The following is a 27,388-nucleotide window of genomic DNA, read 5'->3' on the forward strand; positions in this document are numbered from 1 at the left end:
TACTGTGATTTCTCCTCTAGCCTCCATTAACAGTATGCTGATAATTTCAAATGCTTTGTATCTGCATTCAGTTCTAGCAAACTTGAAACTCAACCTGCTAATATCCGCTTTGACAAGGACTCTATTGTGCCAAAACCAAACTAATGACAATAAAAACAAGTACACAAACACAGACACACAAACCCCTAGCTAGACTGATGAAGGCAACTGTGAAAAAAATTAGAGAAGGCCATCTTACATCTTATTGCCCAGAAAAATGCCAGATATTATAAACCCATGTGGAACACTTGAGTTCTGCTGACAGGTCTGGTAATGGGTACAGATTCTGGGGCCTAGTTATCTGAGGTGTGAATTTGATGAGAAAGGTCAAAGAAAATCAGATTCCACTGGACACCTAAAAATCTTACTTTTCTCGGCCTTTCAAATCTTACTTTTCTCGGCCTTGATTTGAAACTCCTACAGACTTTATAGAGGAAAGATGGGGAAAAAAAGAGAACAGGCTTTGGAGGCAGACAGACCTGGACTGGAATGTAAAAGCAGGTAATGTGTTAAGCCCGGGCACAAGCTGACCAGATTTGCATTTTACCTTTGCCTACATGAAGAACAGACTGGCATGGGGCAAGGATGACGGGGTAGGTTGGTAAGAAAGTGACTGATGGCAGTGACTTGGGCTGGAGTGGTCATGGAGACAGAAAAGGTGATGGATTTATAAGCTATTTAAAAAATCAAAACAATTGATAATAGACAAAGAGGGAGAAGCTGGAGTCATTGACGACCCAGGATTATGGCTTCTATAACAGAATAGGTGGTGATGTCATTTACTGAGATAGGACTACTCCAAATAGAAGATGGGCTCTCTGCCAATTTGTTGACCAGTATCAAGGCAATGGGTGTAGAGACTCATCTGGAGGAACCAGTGGTAAAGTCCAAGCCGTCAGTGCCAAATACAGCCTTCCTACTCCTTCCTTGCAGGACTATCTGCTTTACTGCAGATTACATCTAAAAATGCACAGCCATTTTCTCCTAATAAGCAGGAAGGCAGCAGAGTACAGCAGTTAACAACCACTGATTGGACTCTGACTGTCTGTATTCTAATCCTAGTTTCACTACCTCCTAGCCTTGTGGCTTTGGGAAAATTCCTCTCTGTGCCTCAGTTTACTCATCTGTAAAATGGAGCAAACCACAGTACCTATGTCAACAATTTCTTAGGATGAGTACTAAAATGACAGTAATAGCCAACACACCTATATAACTTACCCTGTGCCAGGTACCCTATTAAAGAGTGTACATAGATTAACACATTCAGTCCTCACAACAGCCCCGTGACAAAGGCGCTATCATAATCCCCACCCTAAACATGGGTAGATGGAGTCACTGAGGAAACTGGTCACTTATTTGGCTAGTCAGCAATCTAGCCCATCCGAAGGCAGTGTTCTGAACCATTACCCTAAACTTCCTTGGACCTTAATATGCACAAGGCTTAGAACAGTGCCCGGCACCGAGTAAGAGCCTGGCACATTATCCCTGACTCTGAAAGCCAAATCCAGGCTGGTTCACAGGAAAGAAAAAGGCTTTATGCACTTTTCCATTATTGATCACGGTCACACCTTTTCACTTTCTACTTGTGTAATACTGACTGCGACACGGTGAACTTGCTTCTGACTTTGACTCTGTGGACAGGAATCAGTTATGGCCTGAGATTTTCAAGCTCCACAAAGACTCCATTTTTGATGCTGTGATAGAAGCTGCAACTTGATACTACCTCTGAGAGTCAGCTCTGCGGAAAAATACCCCTGGCTCGGATCATAATTTCCGTTCTGGTAAAACGGGGATCTTTTCATGACCTCTAAGCTTTTACCTTTTCACTTCATGAATGGATAAACTTTGTGTGAGTTGAATATACTCTCCCTCCCCTTAGAGAAAGAACAGAGAGATTCTTTTATAAGCAGATAAGGTGATTTTATTTCCACTAACAAGGAATAATCTTAATTGACATCTTGCTCTGTCAGAGTACAGCCTCAGAACAAGTACTCAAAACTGAAAGAATCACTTTTTGGTAACAGGCCCCAGCATTTAATGAGCTTATTATGGCAAAGAACCTAAATAGCAAATCAATTCACTCAGGTGCAAGAGTTCACTGGGAAGTTACACGGCTTAAAGTGAAAGTTTATGAAACTTAACTGAAATTTAAAAAAAAAAAAAAAAAACACCAAGGTCGACATTTCAAACATCTACATAAAGTTTTTCCAGGTAAAAATTAGTTCAGCCACACACTTAAAAGACAAAACTCTAGGGGTCCAACAGATGCATAACTTTTTAGAGAAAAATCCAGAATCTGCCTGTGGGTAGTCCTCGGTACACCCAGGAAGAGTTAAAGTGGCTGCCTATTCAGAGGTGAGATTAAATTAGGCTTCTCACATTTCAAAGATTTCAACCCAATACTCAGCCCAACTGAGTAGTAAGGCCTGTGTGGTTTTCAGTAACTGCAAAGTGTAAAGAGAAATTGCACTCTGCCCCCTTATCAGTAAGTCTAACACTGAATTAACTGCCATCTACAAAGGTGGTATCTACATTGTTCTCAGGAATATTTTATAAAAACCTTAAGATTAAAGAATAGAAAATAGTTTAATAATAAATGGCAAAACTATGAGATAGAATAAGAGTCATGTAAAAAATTCACATTAAAATATGAGTGACACTGGACAATACTCACAACATATTTTCAATGATTCATTTACATCCATTGACATTTGAATATTAATAAGTATTTACTTCAGTACACACTCATTATGATGATAAAAACTTAGAACAACTAGAATTCTCACACATTGCTGATAAATAGTAAGACTGAAAAACAGTTTGGTACATTTTTAAAAATATTAAGTACATATTTATCATATGACACAGCAATTCTACTCTTAGGGATTTACCTGAGAAATGAAAACAAAGATAGGTGTATGAATGTTCATAACAACTTTATTCATAAAAGCCAAAAGCTCAAAACAACTCAAATGTCCATCAATCGATGAATAAACAAAACGTCATCCATACAATGGAAGACTACTCAGCAATAAAAAAGAATAAACTGCTGATACATGTAACAACAGAAGTAAATCCGGAGTGAATTATGCCGCATCAGATATTGGCACACTCTAGCTTATGGGCCAAATCCGGCCCTCTCCCTATTTTTGTAATCAAAGTTTTATTGGAACAAAGCTACACCCATTCAGTACACATTTCATACTACCAACAGCAGAGCTGAGTAGGTAGATCCTACAAAGACCATCCCGCCTGTAAGCCTAAAATATTTACTATCTGAGTCTTTACAGAAAATGTATACCAATCTCTACACTAAATAAAAGAAGTCAGTTATAAAAGACAACATACTGTATGATTCCATTTCTAGAAAATTCTAGAAAAGGCAAAATTATATTGATAGCATATCATCCGGGCACAGTGGGTCAAGCCCGTAATCCCAGCACTTTGGGAGGCCAAGGCCGGCAGATGGCTTGAGCTCAGGAGTTCGAGACCAGCCTGGGCAACACAGGGAAACCCTGTTTCTATAAAAAATACAGAAAAATTAACCAGGCGTGGTAGCACACACCTGTAAGTCCCACCTACTTGGGAGGCTGAGGTGGAAGGATCTCTTGAGCCCAGGAGGTGGAGGTTGCAGTGAGCAGAGGTTGCACCACCACACTCCAGCCTGGGAGACAGAGACCCAGTCACACACACAAAAAGAAAGCCTATCAGTGGTTACCAGGGGTGAGGTGGAAGCAGAGTCTGCAAGGGGGCACAAGGGAACTTTTTAGGGTGATGAAACTGGTCTATTTCTCTTATACGAGGTAGCATGAAGAAAATAAAAAATAAAATAAAGCTTTAAAATGGTCTGTTTCTTGACTGTGTTGTGATGGTTACATGACTACATACATTGGTCAATATCGCTAAATGAAAATTGATTTTATTGTACCTCAATAGAAATGTATATGATATATATATATATAATTTCTCCGTTACATCCTTGTGCCAGGTATTGCCAGGTACTACCTCCCGCCAGGTATGCTTCTAGGTATTGAGCACAAGACATTGAACACAATACACAAAGTTTCTGCTCAGATGGTACAATTAAATATGACAGGGCCACCCACTGTCCCCCAGTGGACATCTGGCATGGGTAAGCCTGTGATAAGCCACTAGCACTTTTAAGATTGCTTGGACTCACAACAGAGTTTAGCCTAGACTAACTAATACAGGACTCATTTCTGAGTCCTTGTCTTTCTCCAGGCATCGCCTCTAGGTAGTCTCATCCGATCCCATAGATACATTTTAAATGTATATCCTGAACCCAAGCCAACCAACCTTCCTTCATTCCTTCCTTCCTTCTTCCCTCCCTCCCTCAAATAGCCAACTGCCTACTTGACATAGCTACTTAGGTATCTCACAAGCATCTCAAATTTAACATATCAAAAACTGAACTCTTTCCTCCAGAAGCTATTTTTCCTTCAGATTCCTCACATTAGAAAATGGCTTTGTGGTACACCTTTACACCAGATTTCCTGCTTCCCCTCCTCTGAGCACTCCAGGGGACTGCACTTCTAGCCCCCTTGCAGGATAAGGCCACAGCCATATATATGAGTCTTGTGGCTAAAGACATGTGAGTGGAAGTGACAGAGGCACTGGAGAGCCAGGTTCTCTCTTCCCTTGCCACAGTGAATTTGGTAGAACGTGTACTGATATGGAAGGCAGACTAAACCATTGAGTTTGAGGACAGCTGCCCTGGAGGGTCACTTGGACTTAGAGCAGATTTTGCAAGACTGCAAACTCTGTTGCAGTAACCTGAAATGTTGAAGATGCTGTTGTCAGAGCATGAACTAGCCTCCTCTGATGACTTCGGGGCCCTCTGACAACTTCAGGGCCCTCTGATGACTTCAGGTGCTTGTGCCAGACCAAGAAGTCCTTCACACTCCTTCTCCCTCCCCTCCATGTCCAGGCCACCACCAATCCAACTCAACCCTCACAAACATTCCCTAGGCCAAACCAACATTTCCCACCTGGGCTCTTGCAAGAGCCCTTAGATCTATTCTCTACATAGCCACCAAAGTCGAAACCACAAAGACTTTCAAACACCTCCTCTGTTTAAATCCCTTCAATGGCTCCCCACTGCTCTCAAGCTCAAATCCAAAGTCTTTAACATGGCCCGCAAAGGCCTGTGTGATCTAACCAGGGCCCACCTGTCCAGACCTCATCCCGTGCATCCATCCATCTCTCTCTCCCTCACCTCATTCCTCTCTCCTATCCCCATCCCACGTCAGTGGCTCCAGCCCTCTCTCAGTTGCCCAAACATGCCAAGCTCCTACAATGAAATGTAGTCTCTCTTCCTCTCCATTTTCCCTTTCTACGCCCAGTTACTTGAAATCACTCTAAAGCACACCTACCTCCTTTCACTTCTCCCCTTTCATTTTTTGCTATAAGGGGAAAAATAAATCTTGAATGTGCTTGCCTTTGAGTCAGAAGACAAGAGGATAAGCTATGAAGTTAAATTCTCAGAAATCACGTGACCATAAGATCTAAACATTGGTAGAAGTTGAAAGAGAAGGAAGACACCTCCAGGGCTTAGGAATCAGGGTAGAAAAATTAAACCAAGTGACTAGAAAACCAAAGAAGCCAGGGAAGAGTTCAGTAGAAAATCACACCCTAGGCCTAGAAGGACTCTAACCCCCCACAGGCACCACCACCCACTCTCACCCATGCTTCTTCATTTGACTAATGCAAATCCCTCAGGAATCCCTCTCTCAATTCATTTCTGACTAACACTCTGCCAGGGCCTTAGGCCTCTCTGACATAAAGGAGTCCTCTCCCCACAGAAGTCAGACAATACCCCCAACACCATACCCCATACCTGGGCCAATATACAGGCAAAGGCTGACCATGCTCTCAGCAGGCCAAACTTCAATCCTCAATCAGTGTTTCCCTCAGAACCAAAGACTCTAAGCAGTTTTCATCTATGCCTTTATTAATATAAAATGAGACTCCAGAGAGACACAGGGGACCCTCCCATGGTTGAGTGTATTCTGCCAAATATGATGTTAAATCTATGACTAAAATTGTTCCCAGTTTCAGAAAACAAGCAAGAATATTGAAACATATTTATTCTTAAACTAGAGATCTCCTGAAGAGTTTTATTCACACTTGATCATTTTTGCTTTCACCTAAATACCTAAATGTTCATCCAATGGGAGAAAGAGACTTCTTCACTTGTTTTCGAAACCTTTAACACATAGGAAAATAACTTGTAGGTTCTAGAAAGCATGCTTTAATGCTTTAATGCTGGCTTAATTTTTTTTTTCAGAATACTTACCTTCTGTAATTAAGATAGGGAAAATTCAACTCAAAACCAAATTTCTTCTTCTTCTCATTTCACCATTTTAAAATTTGGCAAGTTTTGCTTGAGGAAGGAGAGCAAACTCAAGTGCTTTTGTGGATATATCCTGTTTTTCAGGTACCAGACAACTAAGGATATTGGCTTTTCTATTACCATTGATAGAAAGATAACACAAAAAGTGAATCCTATTGAAGGTGGGTCAGAAGTGTCTTCTTAACAAAGCTCAGAATGTTTTTGTAAACTCTTTGTGCCAAGGCACTTGGAACCTGTTAACGATTCCTGGATGATGTCCAAAATGCCATTATATTTGACAGTCGTGAATGACTGTCATAACTTGAAAGTTTAGGAATGCGAGTGGGCTTTTTAGCTTTTATCAAACAGAAAGCTCCTCACCCCCACACGTTTCCATCTGAGCCTGCGGAGAATGGAAATGCAACAGCAGTTTTCCTGTCCATTCCCACTGAATGGAAAACACAGCCATTCCCATTTACAGAAATAACTTCTAACACCAGGCCACATTTCCACTTTGTGTTTTAAATTCTATGATGTGGTCCTAAATTCTTGCAGTAATCAAAGGCTGTGAAACTTCACAGAGTGAAGGGTCTTTCAAAAGGACACTGGAAAATAAAAGAGGTTGTTTTGCTGAGCACTGATCAATTCCCAGGCTGGCTGCAGGGGATCCTACTGAAGTATGGGGAAGATAAGAGTGGACCCAGGAGCTTCCGAGCTCCACAGAGTCAACCCTGTACCCAAGCTCCCTCTAGTTGGTGTGGACCAACACCAAAGTCACTGCAGAACAGAACGGGTAGCAGGACACCTGCTCAACAGTGGACCTGAAGAAGCTCTCCCGCTGGAAAAAGCAGAAGAGAAGCCTTCTTCTACCCAGCATGGGCAAAGCACCAGCTCTCAAACACCAACTACTCATCTCAGTCATTCTTTCTTATGACCAAAACTTTGATTTCAGCCATCATAGAAGTTCAAACCCAGGGTGAAGACAACACAGGAAAAAATGTGGCTTCTGAGGTAAAGTGGGGAGTTGAAGAACTAACCAATGCATTAATCAACGCAGACAATCTGAAAAGTCTTCTTTCCTGAATAGCAGGTTCCTTTCTTACAGTCACTTAAACAATTATTCCAACTCACTACTTACTTTTTCGAGGCAGAGACATAGTAAAGTATTATCATAAGCGCCATTCTCCCTCTTGTACTGTCGTAGTATCAAATGTGTGCAGTGTTTTTAAGCTTCACAAGTAAGAAAATGTAAAATGGCTAATATGTATTGTAGAACCTACTAAAGAGTACAGCCACTACATTAATAAGAAAATATCTGATAGATGAATGCCCAAGATAAGATTTCACTTCCATTCACCACTTACAGGGACCTCTCCACCAAGGAGGTTCCCAAGTTTATTAAAATGACCTAGAAGTTGTTTCTAAATTCTAAGTTGTTTCTAAAAATCACACCATATTCAAAGGGGCTAAAAGATGAGAAAGAAAATTCAGAAAGAATGCCCTGATTTTTGCTCCTCGATTTCTATAGCATGTATTCTTCTATAAGACAAAGGAAGAAACTATCGCCATATCCTTTCGGTGGTCTCAAAAGAATATCCAGCATTTTTTTCTTCAGAGTTAAATTACATTACATAAAGTAAAAATAAAAATTATTATTAATAATCGTTTTATATCAGACTTTAGCATTAACTATTTCTCATATATTAAGAAAACAAACCACCCTTTCAACATCTAAATCACTTCATCACACGTAGGGTCTCTGTGAGGAAGGTCAGCAAATATTGCTGTATAATCTCATTTTATCAACAGGGGATTGAAGCAAAGAAGTTAAGATCCAGTTCAAAATGAGATCCATTCCAATCTCCCAACACCTAGAGTTTAGAACAGGAGCACAAGCAAGACAAAGTTATGGAGTCACACATGAATCATTTACACGTGGTTAAGTTAGATGTTTCTACCTGGAGAAGGAAGTCAGACTGAGAATCTCCCGTCCTCACACAATGAGCCTCTACCACAAAGGAAACTCAATGCTGTCTTATTCCTCTGTAATCTCCCCCCTGTAGCATCACCTCCCAACATGGTGCAGTGAGCCAGGCCAACTTTAGCAATAGCATTCTCCGAACTCCTCTAATGGAGAAAGAGAGATTCTTTATTCATTTCAAAAATATTAACAAGAAGCTTCTTCCCATCGATCACTGAGTTTGGAGATTCTGAGACAAGAGCGAAGCCCAGGATGCATTCTTATTCCCAGAAATCAGACAACAGACTGATGAATTCTTTGAGAAAGTAAACAAAGATATTATGTGCTACTAAAATATACTTTCATAGTTTCATCACATCAATAAAAGCAAAATCTCTCTAATGAGGATCTTGCAAGCCCAGCATTTCCTGGCCTCTGTCTCTTTCTCTGTCCCCTACCAGTTTCTCCTGGCTCACTCTCTGGTGACCACACCTGACTTCTTCAAGTTCCCCAGACGCACCACACTGTCATTCATCTGCTGTTCCTGAACTTCCCGCAGCTGACTTTCTCACTGTATTTGGGACTCAGACCAAAGGTCATCTCCTCAGGGAAGCCTTTCCTAAGTAACCTAATGCCGGTAAAATTGGCACACACACATTCCCAGTAATCCCTCCCTCTCTTTCTCTCTCCCACTCACTCCTTTACTCACCGCATCACTACCTTGCAATGTTACACACCGGTCTATGTGTTTATTGTCCTAATTCCACTCTGGAGTGTAAACTCTATGAGGGCAGGGATGTTTTCTTCACCGTTTTACCTGTGGTCACATAGTATGCTATCAGTGGATATCTGGCAAGTGAATAAGTGAATGAAGGAAGAAAAGGATCAGAATGGAAGGGCACCACTGATTTCTTAGATACTTTAAGAAAATTCTTCAGGAGTACAGTGAAAAATAACAGGCTACAGGTGCAATTCACTAAGTGTGTGACATGGAAGACTAGAGAAGACTAAGGAAGAAAGAATAGGTTAATTAAGCATAGTGCAAATTGAATATCACCCGTGTGTGGTAGGAAAAACTGGTGGGCATAAGACCAGCCACAGTTATGGAATTAGAATCCTCTAAGTCCCTACCAGAAACAAACAAACAAACGAACAAAAGACACTGGAAACAATAACCCAAATGAGGTAATTTGCATGAAATTATTTTATAGCATATAAAGTAATCAGAAAATAAGTATATAATAAGCATATATTACCTCCTCCTATCTTTCCCTCCCCACTAATATCCATGGCAGACATCAAAAACAATCACGGATAATAAATGTAACTCCTTTCTGCAATCGTCAAACAGGACCAATACACAAGTCAATCATAATTTTTTAAAGCATCTTAGGAAAGTAGGCAAATTAGGAATGGCAGAAAGCTTCCTTCCTAAAGGATATCTACAGAAAGTCTATAGCAATCATCATGCTCAACTGTGAGCCATCAAACTTTTCCTTTAAAATCAAAAACAAGGCGAGGAAGTCAAATATCACTGCCTCTATTCAATATTGTACTGGAAATCTCATTCTAAACATTTTAAGAATGGGGTGGCAAATTTTTCATTATTCAGATGATATTATTGTCTATCAGAAACTATTAGGATTAATAAGGCTTTATCAAGGTTTCTGAGTATAAATCAATATATTAAAGTGATTAGCATTTCTATACACCAGGAACAAAGCATCAGAAAGAACTATGTCTTAAATATACATTTCATGATAATAAGAAAACAAGAAGATAGTGTTGGAGTCCAGAAAATGATTCATCACAATACGGAGCTTTGGCATGCTAAGTGCTTTGAAAAGTGAAAAGCCTCAGAAATAAGCCTCAGAACCAAGGTTTCTCTCTGACCTGCTTCCACCTCCCTGTCTCTGATCTTCTTTACCAAAGAACCGGGAGGGACTCTCTTTGGAATTTCTTAAGACCCCACTCCCTAGGAATCTCATCAAATAGCCCAAAAAGATCAACCACCCAGGAAAAGAAGATCACCACATCTGGACAGGCTTTTCATCTATTCTCCTAAGGGCAACTCTCATAGATTACCTGGGAGGCTTTATCTGCATAAGATGACCTTTGCTCACAGTGAAGTTCCATCCCTCACCTTCCTGACACCTCCCTCAGAGCTCAGGGGAACTTTGTTACTTATTTGCACATTCTCTGTCTCCTCTCTCCCACATATAGAAGGGTATATAAGCATCTGGACTACATTGGGCTATTGGTAAATCATTCTCATGTGATTCCCTGCATTGTGCACATTAAATACATTGTATGCCTTTCTCTCCTTTTCATTGGCCTTTTGTCAGTATATTTTCAGCAAACCTTCAGGAGATGAAGGGAGAAGCTTTCCCTCTTGGCATTTTACAAGATATTTCTGTATAAAGCAATAAAAGTTACTGAAAAATATTAAAGAACACCAAAATAAATGGATAAACATATAAAGTTTAAGATTAAGAGAGCCCAATATTATAAAGATGTCAACAAGGTTATGTAACATTTATAGTCTGGATGACTTTCACCCATATGGAAGCTTGATATGTGCCAAAAGTGACAGTGCAGACCAGTGGCTGGGGGAGATGGAAGGGATGAAAATCCCTCATCTGAAATACTTGGGACCAGAAGTGTTTCAGATTTCAGATTCTTTCAGGTTTTGTAGTATTTGCATTATACCTACTGGCTGAGCATCCCTAATCCAAAAATCTGAAATCTGAAATGCTTCCATGAGCGTTTCCTTTGAGTGTCATGTCGGCACTCAAAAAGCTTTGCATCTTGAAGCATTTCAAATTTTGGATTTTCAGATTAGGGATACTCAACCTGTATTTAATAAGTGGCATTGGGACAATGTAGGGGGCAAAATGAAATCAGCCTCTACTTTACAATCCACATTAAACAAAACAATTCCAGAGATTAACTATTTGAATGAAAAAGAAAAACAGACATCTCAGAAAATCTTAGGATACAAGAATATCCTAATAACCAACGGGTAAGAAGGATTTCTTAAGCAAGCTATATATAGCCCAAAATGTAAAAAAAAAAAGAGACTGACCAATCCATCTACAATATAATTAAGAATTTCTGCTTATCAAAAGGTTTGATAAGAAAAAATATAACAAAAAAATTTTAATAAAAAAATAGAAACCACATATTGAGAGAAGATATCTTCAATGTTGGGGCTCAGAAAATGCCCTGAAATATGGTGCTTTGACATGCTGAACTAATGAAGCAGCCTCAAGGTCTCCCTCTGACCTCTCCCTACTCCTTCTGATCCTCCTTACTATTCGAAGCACCAGGACTGGCTCTCTCTTTAAGTTCCCTTATCTGATTGAGAAAACTTCTAAAAGAAATGCAATTGCCTCAAAACTCCTTCCCTAGGAATCTCATTAAATAACCAGGAAACATTAACCACCAGAGAAGAGACTAGAAGTCTCTATGCTCAGGACACCATGCCCAGTCGCCTCCGCCTCTGCTCTCCTGAGGGCAATTCCAAGGGAAGACCTGGAAGACTGTTATCTGCATAATAAGACCTTTGTTCACAATGCGGCTCTGCGCTTACCTTCCTGTAACTTGTCTGCAGCTACTATTTATCCTTAGGTCCCATTCAGAGTCCAAAGAGAATCATTTACAAACCACTGGTGTGTTTTTTGGGGCCCATTCATTTACGGCTCTCCACCTCCTTCTCCCCAGTGAAAAGGATATTTAAGCATCAACCATCTGGTTCCTTCTTGAGTTTTCATATGTTTTGTATTGCTCCCGTGTTTAAGTACATTAATGAACTTGTTACGTTTTTCTCTTGTTGATCTATATTTTGTTATAAAGGTGTGGGCTATGACTCTTATGATGGGGAGAAAAGGGATCACCCCATTTCTGCCTCTACAGTGACATTGATAATGAACAAAGAGTTAGTACACAAAATATATAAAGAACTCCAATGAATCAATATGAAAAGGACAAGCAACCCAAAAGGCATATCCAGGCATTTCATGAAAAAACAAGAAGGTCAATAAACCTATAAAAAGAAGGTCAACCTCATTAGTAATCAGAGGAATGCAGAGAACCCCCGCCAAGCTGACACCATTTTACACCCAAAAGGCTAGAAAATGTATATAATCTGACAGCCCCCAAGTTTTGGCAAGTATGTGGAGCAACAGGAACTTTCATGTACTCCTGGTGAGAATTAAAGTTGGCACAACTACTTTGGAAACAAGTTGGCATTGCCCAGTAAAATTTTAGGTGTGTGTAGCCTTCAACACAGCATCTCCTCTCCTGGGGTATATATCCTGGAAAAACTCTTGCTCATCTACACTAAGAGAGATGGACAAAAATATTTACAACATCCTCCTAATAGCAAGAAAATGGAAACAAACAAATGTCTATCTCTCCTGAGAAAAAATTAACTGTCCCATATTCATAAAATGGAATATACTCTGAAGAATAAAAATGAACTACATCTACATGGGTGAACTACATTCTCATAGTTGAATCTCAGAAACAATGTTAATACTGAACAAGCCACTGAAAAACTCAGAGAGAATCATTCCATTTTTATAAAGTTGCAAAAAAAAATTATTTATATTTGTGTAACCCTAAAATAAAACAAAGAGATTACTAATAAAATATTCAGAACAATCTTTACTTGAGTTAGGGAAGAGAATGGGATCCATGCTTGAAAAGTACTGCCAGCATTCTATTTCTTAGGCTGCATGATGGGTACATGGATATTCATCTTATAATTCTTCACTAAACAATGCATAGATGTTCTAATGCATCATTTGCTTGTATCATATACTTAATAAAGGTTTAACATTTCATTATAATCTATTTTGAACTATTTAGTTTTAGCTTTCATTTACTCGGAAAACTTATGTGAAACACCAAACTTAAGCACAGTAACAAAATGGGGGGGTTCCTTCAGTAATAAATATGAAAGTACATATATATATATTTCAATTGGCTATGTCTTAGGAATCTCCAAGCAATCTAGAGGAATCTAGGATCTGCGAATGAACGTTTCTTTTCTTTCCTAAAGAAGTCAGGCGCACATTTTCTACTAAGGTAGAGTTTAGTAACTTCCAGATTGAATAGCACAAGATAACAGCAGTCTCTCCTGGTTCTCCTAATTAGTGGCCTGTTTCTTAATCGTTGCCTGAATTCCCTCTTCTCACTCATCCCCTGCATTTAGTCATCACTCCCTTGATGAGTTGCGAAGAGCAGCCGATTTCCGTTGCTTGAGGTGTGATTATTTAGCAGCTCCAGGGAGAGATGGGTTGGGGGAGGTTGGTTCAGAGAGAAATCAGGAAGCAAATGAGATGTAGACTAAGAAATACCTTCTCTCAGTGTCCCTGTTACTAAAACTAATAACTAATAACTGTCAAAGGTAAAATCCTGAAATGACTTAAATTGCTACAAATACTGCTGGTAATTACCATTTAGTCATTCTCTTGACCTTTTGCAGTGACTATGTGATGAACATTGCCTCTGCTCAGTTTCAGTTAAAAAAAAAGATAGCACAGTTCCAAAACTCTAATTTATTATAAAGAATCTAGTCTTGCCCCCACATTTTAAAAAAAAGGAAACTAACCCAAAAAAGTTAAGTGACTGAGGCATTTAAAATATGAAGAATGAAGACCATAACCTCTGAGGTCAGAAGGCCAGGGCTAGAACCCTGGATCTAGCACTAACTAGCCAGATGATTCTGGGTAAATCGGTTAACCTTGACAGGCCTGTTTCCCCATTTGTAAAATGGGAATGATACCGCTATAACTCATAGGGTTGCTGTGATGATTAAATGATTACAATGAGTCCCTGGTACATACTACACGCTCAATAAATGATCATTATTATTTTCTAAGTTCACAAAGTCAAGCAGGTCAAAATAAAATTTTCCAGGCATTTATCTTTTTATCCCTCCTAACTTACGTATCTCATTTTTAAAGTTATAGCAATTTAATAATGAGTGCTTTTTATAACTTTTAATTACACTAATAAAATTTTCTCTCTTCCCCAGGGCTAACAGAAACATATGCAAGTCTATTTCAAACTAACAAAAATGCAATAATTTCATAAACAACTGTCACCCTACTTTCTGCCAGTCCCTTCAGTCTAGTTTACATATTTAAAGGAAATTTTCCACTATATTTCTAGATTAATACCTCACTCATTAGGGGATCTGGCAATTGGTGCTTCTCAGCACACTTTTTCACCATTATCTATTTTTCCAACCTGGCAATGAGCAGAAGGGAACAATTATCATGAGATAACATCTCTTCCAGTCAGACAGGCTCTTAATGATGGTAAATGAAGCCAGAAGCAGCCCTGTATCCTGAGGCTACTAAAGGGAAGAGCCAGACTTCCACAGCTGGTACGGAAGTGGCACCCATGCTGTGTCACCTACAGGGAAACATCACACAGGCAGGTAAATGGTTCTGTCTGAAATCCTGTCCCATTGTCTGCCTTGAGAGTCAGCATTTCATGGTGCAGCAGGAGACGGAATCAGGTGTAACACTGAAGACGGCGCTAGCAGAGGTCGGTTCTGGGAAAGGCACACTTAACCTAAAGTGAAAAGCAAATAATTTCACCAATCCAATATGCAAAAGTGGTAGTTTAATCAATTTACACTTCTGTAGTAAATCCCTCTCTGTTGAGTATTTTGCTTTATTCCATTAAAAGAATTACAAGGTGGCCAGGTGTGGTGGCTCACACCGGTAATCCCAGCACTTTGGGAGCTTGAGGCAGGCAGATCACCTGAGGTCGGGAGTTTGAGACCAGCCTGGCCAACATGTTGAAACCCCGTCTCTACTAAAAATTAAAAAAAAATAGCTGGGTGTGGTGGCACATGCCTGTAATCCCAGCTACTCAGGAGGCTGAGGCAGGAGAAAAGGTTGAAACCAGGAGGTGGGGGTTGTGGTGAGCTGAGATCATCCCACTGCACTCCAGCCTGGATGATAGAGCGAGACTCCATCTCAAAAAAAAAAAAAAAATCCAAGCCTTATTTGTTTAATGGTGCTATTTTAATTTTTTAATTTTAGCAGTGCTTTTATTTTAAACAACTCAATACATTATCATAAACGCTTAATGGCTGTGCAAACAATTTGCACTCACTTTAAACCAACACAACTACCAATGGAAGCTCAAAATATAAACAGAACAAATCCTTAATTCTCAGTTCTCTCCTTTGCCTGCTGCCTCAGGGAGGCCTACTCTGAGCTTAACAAAGGCTCATGTTTAAGGCACCAGCAAAGCAGGAGCACCCAATCAATGAGAAAATAAAACATAATTTGTTACTTAATATTTCTAAAGATATACTGAAGTCATCATTATGGGGAAAATGTACAGTGTTGGATTTCGTTACTTATTTTATTGTTGTTTCTCATTTTAACTAGAGGTAGGGTGTGGGCACCATGCATGAAGTTCCCAAAGAGCTAACGTGGCCGTGGCCCAGCTTTGGTCTGCTTTTCCCAAGAGCTCTAGTTTATTACACCCTGAGAGCATATTTAAAATATTTAACAACAATACAGGGTGCACAATGATCCATTGGAATGAATGCTGGCCCTAACACCAGTATGCCAGTGAGTCCTAGCTGAACATCAGCTCAGGGTCACCCAAGTACCCACAGGGAGAGAAGGAGAGGGGAGGCTGAGGTTTTGCTGTTGTTATGTAACCATCGTGTCTAACTATATTAGCATCCAGCTCTCATTTCTCCATGTTGTCCGAGAATTAATAATTTTTTTGAAATCTTGCTAAAACCTATATATGCTATAACCAATGCATCATTACTGGTTGCCAGATAAAAAAGAACATTAGTTAGTCGTTTAAAAAAATCCCTTGGCACCGGGAGCGGCGGCTCATGCCTGTAATCCCAGCACTTTGGGAGGCCGAGGCGGGTGGATCACAAGGTCAGGAGATCAAGACCATCCTGGCTAATATGGAGAAATTCCATCTGTACTAAAAATACAAAAAATTAGCCAGGTGTGGTGGCACGCACCTGTAGTCCCAGCTACTCAGGAGGCTGAGGCAGGAGAATCACTTGAACCCAGGAGGCGGAGGTTGCAGTGAGCCAAGATTGCATCACTGCACTCCAGCCTGGGCAACAGAGCGAGACTCCATCTCAAAATAAATAAATAAATAAATAACTTGGCTGCGCGCAGTGGCTCACGCCTGTAATCTCAGCACTTTGGGAGGCTGAGGTGGGTGGATCATGAGGTCAGGAATTCAAGACAGTGCAGCCAAGATGGTGAAACTCTGTCTCTACTAAAGATACAAAAATTAGCCGGGCGTGGTGGTGCATGCCTGTAATCCCAGCTACTTGGGAGGCTGAGGCAGAGAATTGCTTGAACCCAGGAGGTGGAGGTTGCAGTGAGCTGAGATCACACTGCACTCCAGCCTGGGTGACAGAGCAAGAGTCTGTCAAAAAAAAGAAGAAAAGAAAGAAAAAATCTCTTAACTCCACAAAGTAATTTTTTGCTCTTTGTTCCCATCTTCCTGATTCCTCTAGTATTTCCTCTCCCTAGAAGCAACACAGTGTTCAAGAGAAGGCATAATCATATTGTAGCAGATTACATTTCCCTTGCTAAACACTTGGTAACTGAAAAAAGAAAAAGAAAATATTTCTGTTTTTGTAATCTAGTAAACAAATATTAAATGGTTCCTAACCAAAAACCTGATTCTGGCAACATGACTCCTGAGCAGTAAGCAAGCTAGGGAACAACAGCTGGTTATTACTTACCTATGCAGGTCTTAGCAGAATTCAGGCCCCTCCCATAGTTAGCCTTGTTTATGCCCAGCAATAGCAAGGGCAGTCAGCCCGTGAGGTTTGAAGCAAGATGGAGTCAGGTATGATTCAAGCCCCGACCTCGGACCCCAGAGCCACCAAGACGTTGATGCCTAAGAAGAACCAGATTGCCATTTATAAACTCCTTTTTAAGGAGGGAGTCATGGTGGCCAAGAAGGATGTCCCCCATGCCTAAGCACCGGGAGCTGGCAGACAAGAATGTGCCCAACCTTCAGGTCATGAAGGCCATGCAGTCTCTCAAGTCCCGAGACTGTGTGAAGGAACAGTTTGCCTGGAGACACTTCTACTGGTACCTTACCAATGAGGGTATCCAGTATCTCCGTGATTACCTTCATCTGACCCTGGAGACTGTGCCTGCCACTGTACGCCACAGCCGTCCAGAGACTGGCAGGCCTCGGCCTAAAGGTCTGGAGACTGAGCAACCTGCAAGACTCACAAGAGGGGAAGCCAACAGAGATACGTGCAGACATAGTGCTGTGCCTCCTGGTGCCAACAAGAAAGTAGAGGCTGGGGCTGGGTCAGCAACTGAATTCCAGTTTAGAAGAGGATTTGGTTGTGAACATGGTCAGCCACCTCAGTAAAACTGGAGAGGATTATTTCGCATTGAATAAACTTACAGCCAAAAAAACTTAAAAAAAATGAACAAGCAAACAAACACAAAAAAACACTGATTCTTACAGCTCTTGAAGGAAGTGATGAACCAATTCAGTTAGCAAGGTATAGAATTATACCTTTGATCACAGACCTGACCTAGTGCCCACTGTTTTTAAACGTTTTTCTAAATCGCCTTTGCAAAAAACTATGACAGTGAAAGAAATCTGACATACCTGACTCCATCTTGCTTCGAACAGCCCTTCCTCATTCCTGGGCATAGACAAAGCTAACTATGGGAGGGGCCTGAGTACCTGCATAGGTAAGTGATAACCAGCTATTGTTCCCTAGCTTGCTTACTGCTCAGAAGTCATGTTGCCAGAAGTTAAAATATTTATAACTTCTCTAATTGTTTTTATAGATAACATCACGATTGTAAAACCTAAGATTGGTCTTTGAGACATGTTTCAGATTTTTTGCATTCTGGTGAACCGACTACCACCTCAGGGACCTGACTCATCTCAAGGAACTGACTCAATCAGTACTGTAACCCCCACCCAGAAACTGACTCAGCGCATGAAGACAGTTTTCGACACTCCTATGAGTTCATCTACAACCAATCAGCAGCACTCATTCCCTAGCCTCTTGACCACCAAAGTGTCCTTTAAAAACACTAGCCTCCAAGCTCTCAGAGAGGCAGATTTGAGAAATGTCTCCTGTCCTCCTGCTCGGCTGCCTTGTGATAACTAAACTCATTCCCTATTTCAACACCACCGTCTCAGCGTTTTGGCTTTATCTGTGTAGCAGGCAAGAAGAACCCACTGGAGTGTAACATTTTCATTTATCAGAGATTAAAAAGTTGCAAGAAATCTGTGAACTGGTAACTCACAGCATCCCTTAATAATCCATTACCAATGCTCCTGGACTTTCAATGGAGTTATATCCTGTTAAGTTGAAAAGATCATAAGTGAAATATGCATGTAATATACCTAACCTACAGGACATTCATTATAGCTTAGCCTAGTCTACTTTAAAGGAGCTCAGAACACTTACATTAGCCTACAGGTGGGCAAAATCATGTGATCTCATGGCTGACTGCAAGTTTTGGAGAGTATTACGCCACATATTGCTAGCTTAGAAAAATATCAAAATTCAAAATTTGAAGTACAGTTTCTACTGAATGCTTATTGCTTTTGCACCATTGAACCCCCAAAAATCTTAAGTTGAAGTCAGGGACCATCTGTAGTTAAAAATCTCTATATCCATAGGATGTGGTATGTCTCACAAGTTTCAGGAAAGTGAAGGTGCCAGGCCATGTGTCTCGGGGTAGCCAAAGTGAAAAGTCACTTGAGGCAGATCTTCTGGGTTCAGGGATGAGTCAACACAGTGGCCTCACACAGTTACGTAAATGGAATGCGCCAGTACCACCACCAAGGGTAGAATGGGGAATACCACCTTTCTGTGAACAGAGGACGGTCACCCCTCTCAACGCTCTCTGGTAGACAGAGCAGGTCACTGGGGAGAAGGTAGATATACTTGCATGTGGATAGGAGACACCTCCAGGAGCCCTTTTCTCCTGGCATTCAATTTAGACTCTCTGATGGGCCAGGATTCTTCTGAGAGGAAAGCAAATTTAGGGTCTGAAGGGATTAACAGCCCACCAAAGTAGTATTCTGAATTTAAGCAGAACCTCTGAGAAATTCAGCCACCATTGAACCCCCTCCTCCAAGGCTGTTTGCTATGTGGGACAAGCCAGCGCCTTGGCACCAGGAAGTACAAAATCAGTTGCCATAAGCATCAAAAAGCACAACAGGGCCTGCTATACTTCCCCACTGAAGCTCTGCACTACTCTTATTTGTTAAATTGGTATATAAATTTACCTGTCTGTGTAGCACTCATCAAAGAGTACTTCAGCATATGGAAATCAACCTTGTCTTTTCTCCTTTTAGTCTGTCTATTGACAGTTAATGCACAGCCCCCATCCCTCAGACCATGCAACCCTAAGAAGAAAAGTTTTCTTCCCAAGGCAATTCCCAAAGATGGGAGGAGAAGTCAGAAGTACAACCCAAGTTCAGAAACAAAATCCGGAGGTCCCTATGGATGGGTTGGTCCAGCTGATGGCATGGCTGCCACTGAAGCTTCTACGGTCCCAGCCATGCTGGGATGGGGACTCTGCCCTGGGACAGCAGCTGAGCTTGGGAGTGAACTGAAGAGCTGTAGCCTCAGAAGGCCAGTGCTGGAGTACTGTGTGGCCTGTACAAGAATCTAGACCAGATAAAGCTCCCCGTTCTCTCTCTTCCTGGCATCCTGAAGCAGATCTGAAACCTGCACCAGGAAAACCACAGAAGTTTGTGGAGAGAGGTAGAACTGAGGAGATGAGTATTAACTGACTGTCCACCTAATGCATGCAAAAGAATGTCCAGAAAACTGATACGAAAATAGAAAGAGGGGTTACCAAATCTGGACTCTGATAAACACGAATCTACAAATCTCCCTCCAGAAAAAGAGGGAGATAAAAGGAACCAATGTCATTTTAAAAATTCCTACTGCCGTGGTATAAACGAAAAAAAAAACTAATATTTACAGATGGTCTTCTATGTAAATGAACTTTAATTTGCTATATTCTTGACTCTGTGCCCCATGATCTACTTCTCCTTCAACATTTCCCCTTTCAGAAAATGGTACCTCTGTTCAAACAATTTGAAAATCATTCCTGATCTTTTATCTTAAACATTCATATTCAAAACTAACAGATCCGACCTTGTGAGTATCTCTTCCAAACCTATCTTCTCCTTTCACCTCTACTGCCACCGTCACTTTTGCTTGGACCCCTGCAGTAGCCTCCTAACTGGTCCTTTGCATTCACTTGCTCTTCCTTCCACTTCCAATTCCATACACTCCAGAGAACTGTAAAATATCTTATTACTTCCCTGCTCAGAATCCTTCAGTGGATCCCCATTGCTCCTAGAATTCTTAACAGGACTTTATCTTGCATCACATTCTTCTTCTTTTTTTTTTTTAGATGGAGTCTAGCTCTGTCGCCCAGGCTGGAGTGCAGTGGCATGACCTCAGCTCACTGCAAGCTCCGCCTCCTGGGTTCATGCCATTCTCTTGCCTCCGCCTCCCAAGTAGCTGGGACTACAGGCGCCTACCACCACTCCTGGCTAATTTTTTTGTATTTTCAGTAGAGACGGGGTTTCACCATGTTAGCCAGGATGGTCTCGATCTCCTGACCTCGTGATCCACCCACCTCGGCCTCCCAAAGTGCTGGGATTAACAGGTGTGAGCCACCGCGCCCGGCCTCATCACATTCTTCTTCTTCATTACTTTTCAGCCACTAAGATCTTCCTTGAAGGGGTCAGGCTCTAGACTACCTCATTCTCCACCTGGGAAGCTCTTCTCCTGGTAAAATGAAGCTCATCTACCGATCTTGCTTTAAATTTCATCTTCTCAAAGAGGCCTTCCATGCCTCACCATTCCACCTTCCCAATTCTATACTTCTTCTCGTCAATAAAAGCTTATTGTTTTTCTTCATAGAACTGGTCATAATTTATAACTTGTGATCTGAGAGATCAAAACAGATACCCCTTTATCAATTAAGATGGACTCTAGGGTTAAGAAAAGAAAGATTTTTATGTATTGAGGTGTCAGGACCCAGCTGGCATGGCAAACTTCCAAATTCCTATGGCTCTAAACTTCTAAACAATAGGAGATATCAGACTCCTCCTAAATCTGATTTACAACCCAGGCCACCGCAACTCTGATTGGACAGAGGACGGGCCTCACAAACTTTCTTTTTGGATAAGGTACTGCAGACATTAGGCCAGTTTCAGCAGCTTATAGATGATGCACACAAACTGTCTTTGTGTCCTATAGTTCACCTTTGGATGTAAAGAGCCTTTTCCACCTCGTTTTAATTCTAAAACTATGCCCCAAAGTGAATGTGGGATGTATGTTGCGTATATGTTTACCCATTGTGCATGCACTTGGATCCTCTCATGAATATGCACAGGTTTTCCCCCAAACCTGCTGAATATGCGTGACTCTTGTGTAGTATGAATCCTGTGAGGCATAAAATCCAAGCTGTCCTTCCCCTCTTCCAAGATAGAGTACCTTCAGTCCATGTACAGACTTCCTCTTCCTGGCTTGCAAACCCGTATTACTAATAAAGCTCTCCTTTCTACTATTTAGCCATCCTGGTGACTTTTTGAATGACAGACAATATGATAATTTGTATGCTTATTCATTTTGTGTCTTCCTATTCCAATACACTATACACACCATGCAGAAAGAGCACATGTTGGTTTTGTTTATCACTGACACCCATTTCCCAGTATAGTACCTGGCTACATAGGGGATGGACAATTATTTGCTGAATGCTACTGAAAGGAGGTATTTTAATATCCATTTTACCCGGGATAGGTTGACCATATGACCCAGTTTGCTTGACATAGCCTTTGTTTACATGTGTTGCCCTGGCATAATGACTGATAATGTCTCAATGTTACTTTCCAAAGCTGATAGTCAGAAAGACTGAATACAATCCATTCTCACTATCAGAAGTAGTTGTGTTCTGTAAAGTCACCACAAACACTGAATTTGCCAACACTAAATGATCGCTCCTGAAGGTAAATACGGAGTTAGGTCCCTCTGAGAGTAATGTCACAACATCGTTGTCAACAAATCAATGTGCAACTTTATTTTATGTGTGTCTCTATTTAAAGACACTTTCTTTGATACATATTATTGAGTTATTAACTTTGAACCCATGGACAACAGCACTGTAACTCATGCCTGAACGAAGCTCATCTAACACTCATATTTCCTCCGCAAGGCACATACAGCCTTCTTGTGCTTAGGAACATTAGACAGCACGCCAGTACCACCCTTAGGGCCATTTTAAAAAGCTAAATCACCAACAGAAAGCACAAAAATGTGAAAAACGTGGCATTAAATAGACCACAAAAAGAGTACTTGTTTACAGTATGAGACATGAAACAAGAAGACAGGGCTAGAAACATGCCCATCAGGCGACTCAAATTTTTCATTGCTCTGCTCATCCACAAATGACCACAAAAGTGCCTTAAGCACTGATTTGGGGGTTACAAATAGATACTAGCAAGTAACTGGATTCTCAAATACAGAATCTGCCAATAGCACAGATAGCTTGTCTAAGATTACCCAGCTGCTGTAGAGTGAGAACTGATCCCAGATAATGTCCAACTTCACAGTCCGTGTCATTCATAAGACAACTATTACTAAGAAAAGAACCAACCTTTTCTCAGAGTACCATTTCTCTAATCTGGGTGACCATAATTATTTAAACCCCCTAGATTACTGGTTTACTAAAGTTCCAGTACCAAAGGCAGAGTTTGAGAAGCAGAACTTCATGAGGTGGACTTAATTCTGTACGAAAGTAGTCAGTAATCTACAACCCTGCACTAATGAAGAGTGAAACCACTGGGAACTGGCTACTACCTCTTAAGTGACAATTCACAAGGCAATCCCAGAGTACTTACAATAACAATGGGTGGTTTCATGATGGAATGTAGACCATAAGATTAACATAAATGTAAACTTATGGAAAAATAAAAATTTTCAGAGTTAAAGCTTGAACCATCCACAAACCAATGTCGAGGGAAATTTATCTCTAGAACATGAGAAATCCAGTGTCCACACCTCTTCCCAGTCCATAGGGATGGAGAGAGTCTTCAACAGGGTTCCAGGATTGACCACTCCCATCATTCCAAAAATCCTTTCTATGGTGAATTTCTCACTTCTTAGTAAAATTTCATTTCCTCTTCTAAAACACGTTCAATGACAAGGGTTAGGATCCCTCTGCAAGTTTATGAACAACGGGAATAAAATATTTTAAATTATACATTTTCAAGTTGACTCCTAAGGAGCCAAAAAGAAAAAGAAAAAAAATTATATAGTAGTTTTCTTTAAGAATTCAGCAATCTATACATTAGAAAAATACTTCCTACTGGTCCATTTCATTCTAACTCGCTCTTCTGGTATGTCAAGACTCTCTGGATAAAAGATAATTTTGAAATATTTTAGCTATTTTATATACATTTAAGGCAATCTCAGAAACACTTGCCTTACCTTTAAAAAAGAAAAGTTTCCTTCCTACTACTTAGAAACCACTAGGATAGAGGGTGTTCTGCAATTTTGGAGAAAATAAAATGTTTTCTCCTAAGCCCAATTTAGAGTCGATCATTCAAAATAATTTCAGGCATACATAAACAAGATGAATGTAAAGTATACCCTTCACCCGTATTTCCCAAATAGTAACATTTTATCACAGTAACTTTATCTCGCTTTTTCTTGTATTATTTTTTTCTGAACTGTGAAGGGGTTCAGAGTATGCCATTCAATAATACGCCACTTTGGCGTAAGAATTATTTTGGGCTGAAGGTAATTTTTTTAAGAGCAGAAACAGGACATGCTCTTGGCCCTCTCACTATCTGCCTGAAAGCAGAAGATAAATTCTTGTAAAGGTGTCCCCACCATCCCATACCAGGAAGGGGATAACAACCTTATCACCTGAGATGAGACTGCATCAGGATGGACCTGCACAAACAAACCTTACTAAATTAACCCTTATCTGCCATTAGTATTCCCCATGTATTTACTTTCCCACAGTCTGCCACCCTGGGAAGCCTAAAACCCTTTTCCTTTGTCTTATCACTTCTCTGCAAATTTATTTTTCTTTGTTAAGATACTAGATAAGCCCAAATTCTAACCACTCCACAGAGATACTCATCACTGAGTTTCTCCCAGGTGTACGCATGCTGCATGTACTAATAAACTTCTGTTTGCTATCTCTTGTTAATCTGTCTTTTGTCAGTCTAATTTGCAGGGCCCCAGGCCCAGAACCTAGGAGGGTAGAGACAACAGAATAGTTCTCCTTCCCCTTCAACTGTATTATGAGTAAGTTGCAGATGTGATGCCACTTTTCCCCTCCATACTTCAATGTATATTTCTAAAGAACAAGAACATTCTTTTAGATAATCACAGCACAATGATCAAAATCAGGAAATTAACATTGATACACACTATTATATAATCTACAGGGCCTCTTTAAATTTCACTAATTATCCCAATAATGTCCTTTATTATAAAAGAAAAATGAATTTGCTTCCCTGGACTAAAAGCCAATCCAAGATTGCTTAGGGCATTGAGTTTTTCTGTGTCTTTAATCTCCTTTAGTTTGGGATAGTTCTTCATTCTTTCTTTGCCTTTCATGATGCTGACATTTTTTAAGAGTACAGAAAAAATCACAAAAGTTTATCTAACATCTCGCCTCACAGTGAGAGTCAGGTTATGCATTTTTGGCAGACCTATCACAGGAGTGATGCTATATCAGAGGGCATATATAGTTGGTTTGTCCCATTAATAGAGACGTTAACTTTGACCACTTGGTTAAAATTATTATCTTCCTGGTGAGTTAATGAAATTTTACTTGTCATTTATGTTACACGGCATTTGAGACAAAAATTTCAAAACATTTCATAAATGAGCACACTTATATAAGTGTCTACTGCTTACATATTTTGTTACATTTTTGGAAATTTTATTTGGGGATTCATCTTTAAGTTCTGCCCATTTAATTATTCCTTTTATTATTGGGTATAATATTTCTAGCACATTTCCTTTTAATGTCGTAACTATGTTACGGGAAAAGAGTCTAATCATAGATTATTTTAGGCAACATTTAAAAGGATACACGTTTTAGGTAAAGTTTGAAATATACGGGGCTTTTTGTTGTTGTTGTTGTTGTTTGAGACAGAGTCTCGCTCTGTCACCCAGGCCGGACTGCAGTGGCGCTATCTCGGCTCACTGCAAGCTCCGCCTCCCCAGTTCATGCCATTCTCCTGCCTCAGCCTCCTGAGTAGCTGGGACTACAAGCGCCCGCCACCCCGCCCGGCTAATTTTTTGTATTTTTAGTAGAGACGGGGTTTCACCGTGTTAGCCAGGATGGTCTCGATCTCCTGACCTCGTGATCCACCCGCCTCGGCCTCCCAGAGTGCTGAGATTACAGGCGTGAGCCACTGTGCCCAGCCGAAACATACAGGTTTTGATGGCTTCTATATTTTACTTATGGTATAGAATATGTTGCTTAGAGAGTCTATTGAATCCTATTTTAGTCATACCTATTTTGATAATACAGATTATTACCTCTTTTAGTAACACAGACTGAAAACAAATGACATGATTAAGATGATACTATGCACATGTAATTACCTGGACTCAAACAAGATTAATGAGGTGTTATAGATAGCAATAAAAAGTGCAAGCCATTAGAAAAGGCACAACATTTATAAACAGGAGTGAGCAAAATAATTAGATTGAAGAAAAATTAGAAGTTTTCAGTTTATTTGTCAGGCCAGGCACGGTGGCTCACGCCTGTAATCCCAGCACTTTGGGAGGCCGAGGTGGGCGGATCACGAGGTCAGGAGATCAAGACCATCCTGGCTAACAAGGTGAAACCCCGTCTCTACTAAAAATACAAAAAATTAGCCGGGCGCGGTGGCGGGCGCCTGTAGTCCCAGCCACTCGGGAGACTGAGGCAGGAGAGTGGCGTGAACCCGGGAGGCGGAGCTTGCAGTGAGCCGAGATAGAGCCACTGCAGTCCGGCCTGGGCGAAAGAGCGAGACTCCGTCTCAAAAAAAAAAAAAAGAACTTTCCAGTTTGTTTATTTGTCAAGAAAACAGTAAGTTCTAGATCTACTTGAGAGGTTGCCTCAGAAATCTGACCTCAACAAATTACTTCTTTCACTGTAATCTGCAATAAAACTAGCAACGGTTGTACACACAAAAAAAGACATGAGTAAAAATGCACACGAATTCGTTTGAGCTTGTGACCATGTTCAGGTAACACTGTAAATATCACATTTGAAAAGATGCAGAATTATTTGACAATATGCAAAAAGTATACATTCCATACTTTGCTTTGAAGTTCTAAGAATAGTAAACACTGTCTAGGAATTACTTTAAAGACTCGCTGTAATATTTTACCTGCCACATATGCATAAACCTCTCCTAGCTGCTCCCTGGACAGTGCCGAAAAGTCCACCTCTAGCTGATCTATCTGACTCTGCTCTTGCCCACAGTAGTTGATGCTCTAGAATGATCATTTGAGACCTAAGACAGGTCATGTGGCTGCCCTACTCAAAACCTTCGAAGGCACCCCATCACGTTTAGAAAAGCATTCGAAGCCCCAGCTATGGTCCATCTGCCTCTATGGTCTGGCCTCTGGCCCCTTTTCTGTTCCTCATTCCATCTCCCCCTCCCCTCCAGCCACACTGGCCCTGCTATTCCCCAGCAGGCCAAGCATAGGGCTGTTCAGCTGCCCACAACATTTCCCGAACTGCCCTGTGGCTCACTCCCTTTCTTCACTCCGGTTTCCATTCAAATGTCACCTCCTTAGAGAAGAGTGATTTGGCTCCTATCTAAAATGGTGCTGCTCTCTGTCCTTCCCACTCCACTCCCCTGTTTTATTTTCTTGATGGCACTTCTCAGGGTCTGAAATCATCTCAGACATTTGTTTACTTGTTTATTTTCTGGATCCCTGAATAGAAAAGCTTCATGCAAGCATGAGTATTTGGTTTCCC

General features: G+C 40.7%; 1 protein-coding gene and 1 pseudogene across 5 annotated transcripts in view; one reads left to right on the plus strand and one right to left on the minus strand.

The window, feature by feature from the left end:
* Positions 1-27,388, minus strand: part of ELMO1 (engulfment and cell motility 1) — a 591,689-nt gene that overhangs the window by 500,655 nt on the left and 63,646 nt on the right. The gene's annotated exons all lie outside the window — the stretch shown is intronic.
* LOC103785470 (small ribosomal subunit protein eS10-like) lies at positions 17,210-18,290 on the plus strand (annotated as a pseudogene).

The sequence above is a fragment of the Pan paniscus genome, chromosome 6 (assembly GCF_029289425.2).
Source record: "Pan paniscus chromosome 6, NHGRI_mPanPan1-v2.0_pri, whole genome shotgun sequence".
Classification (NCBI taxonomy): Eukaryota; Metazoa; Chordata; class Mammalia; order Primates; family Hominidae; genus Pan; species Pan paniscus.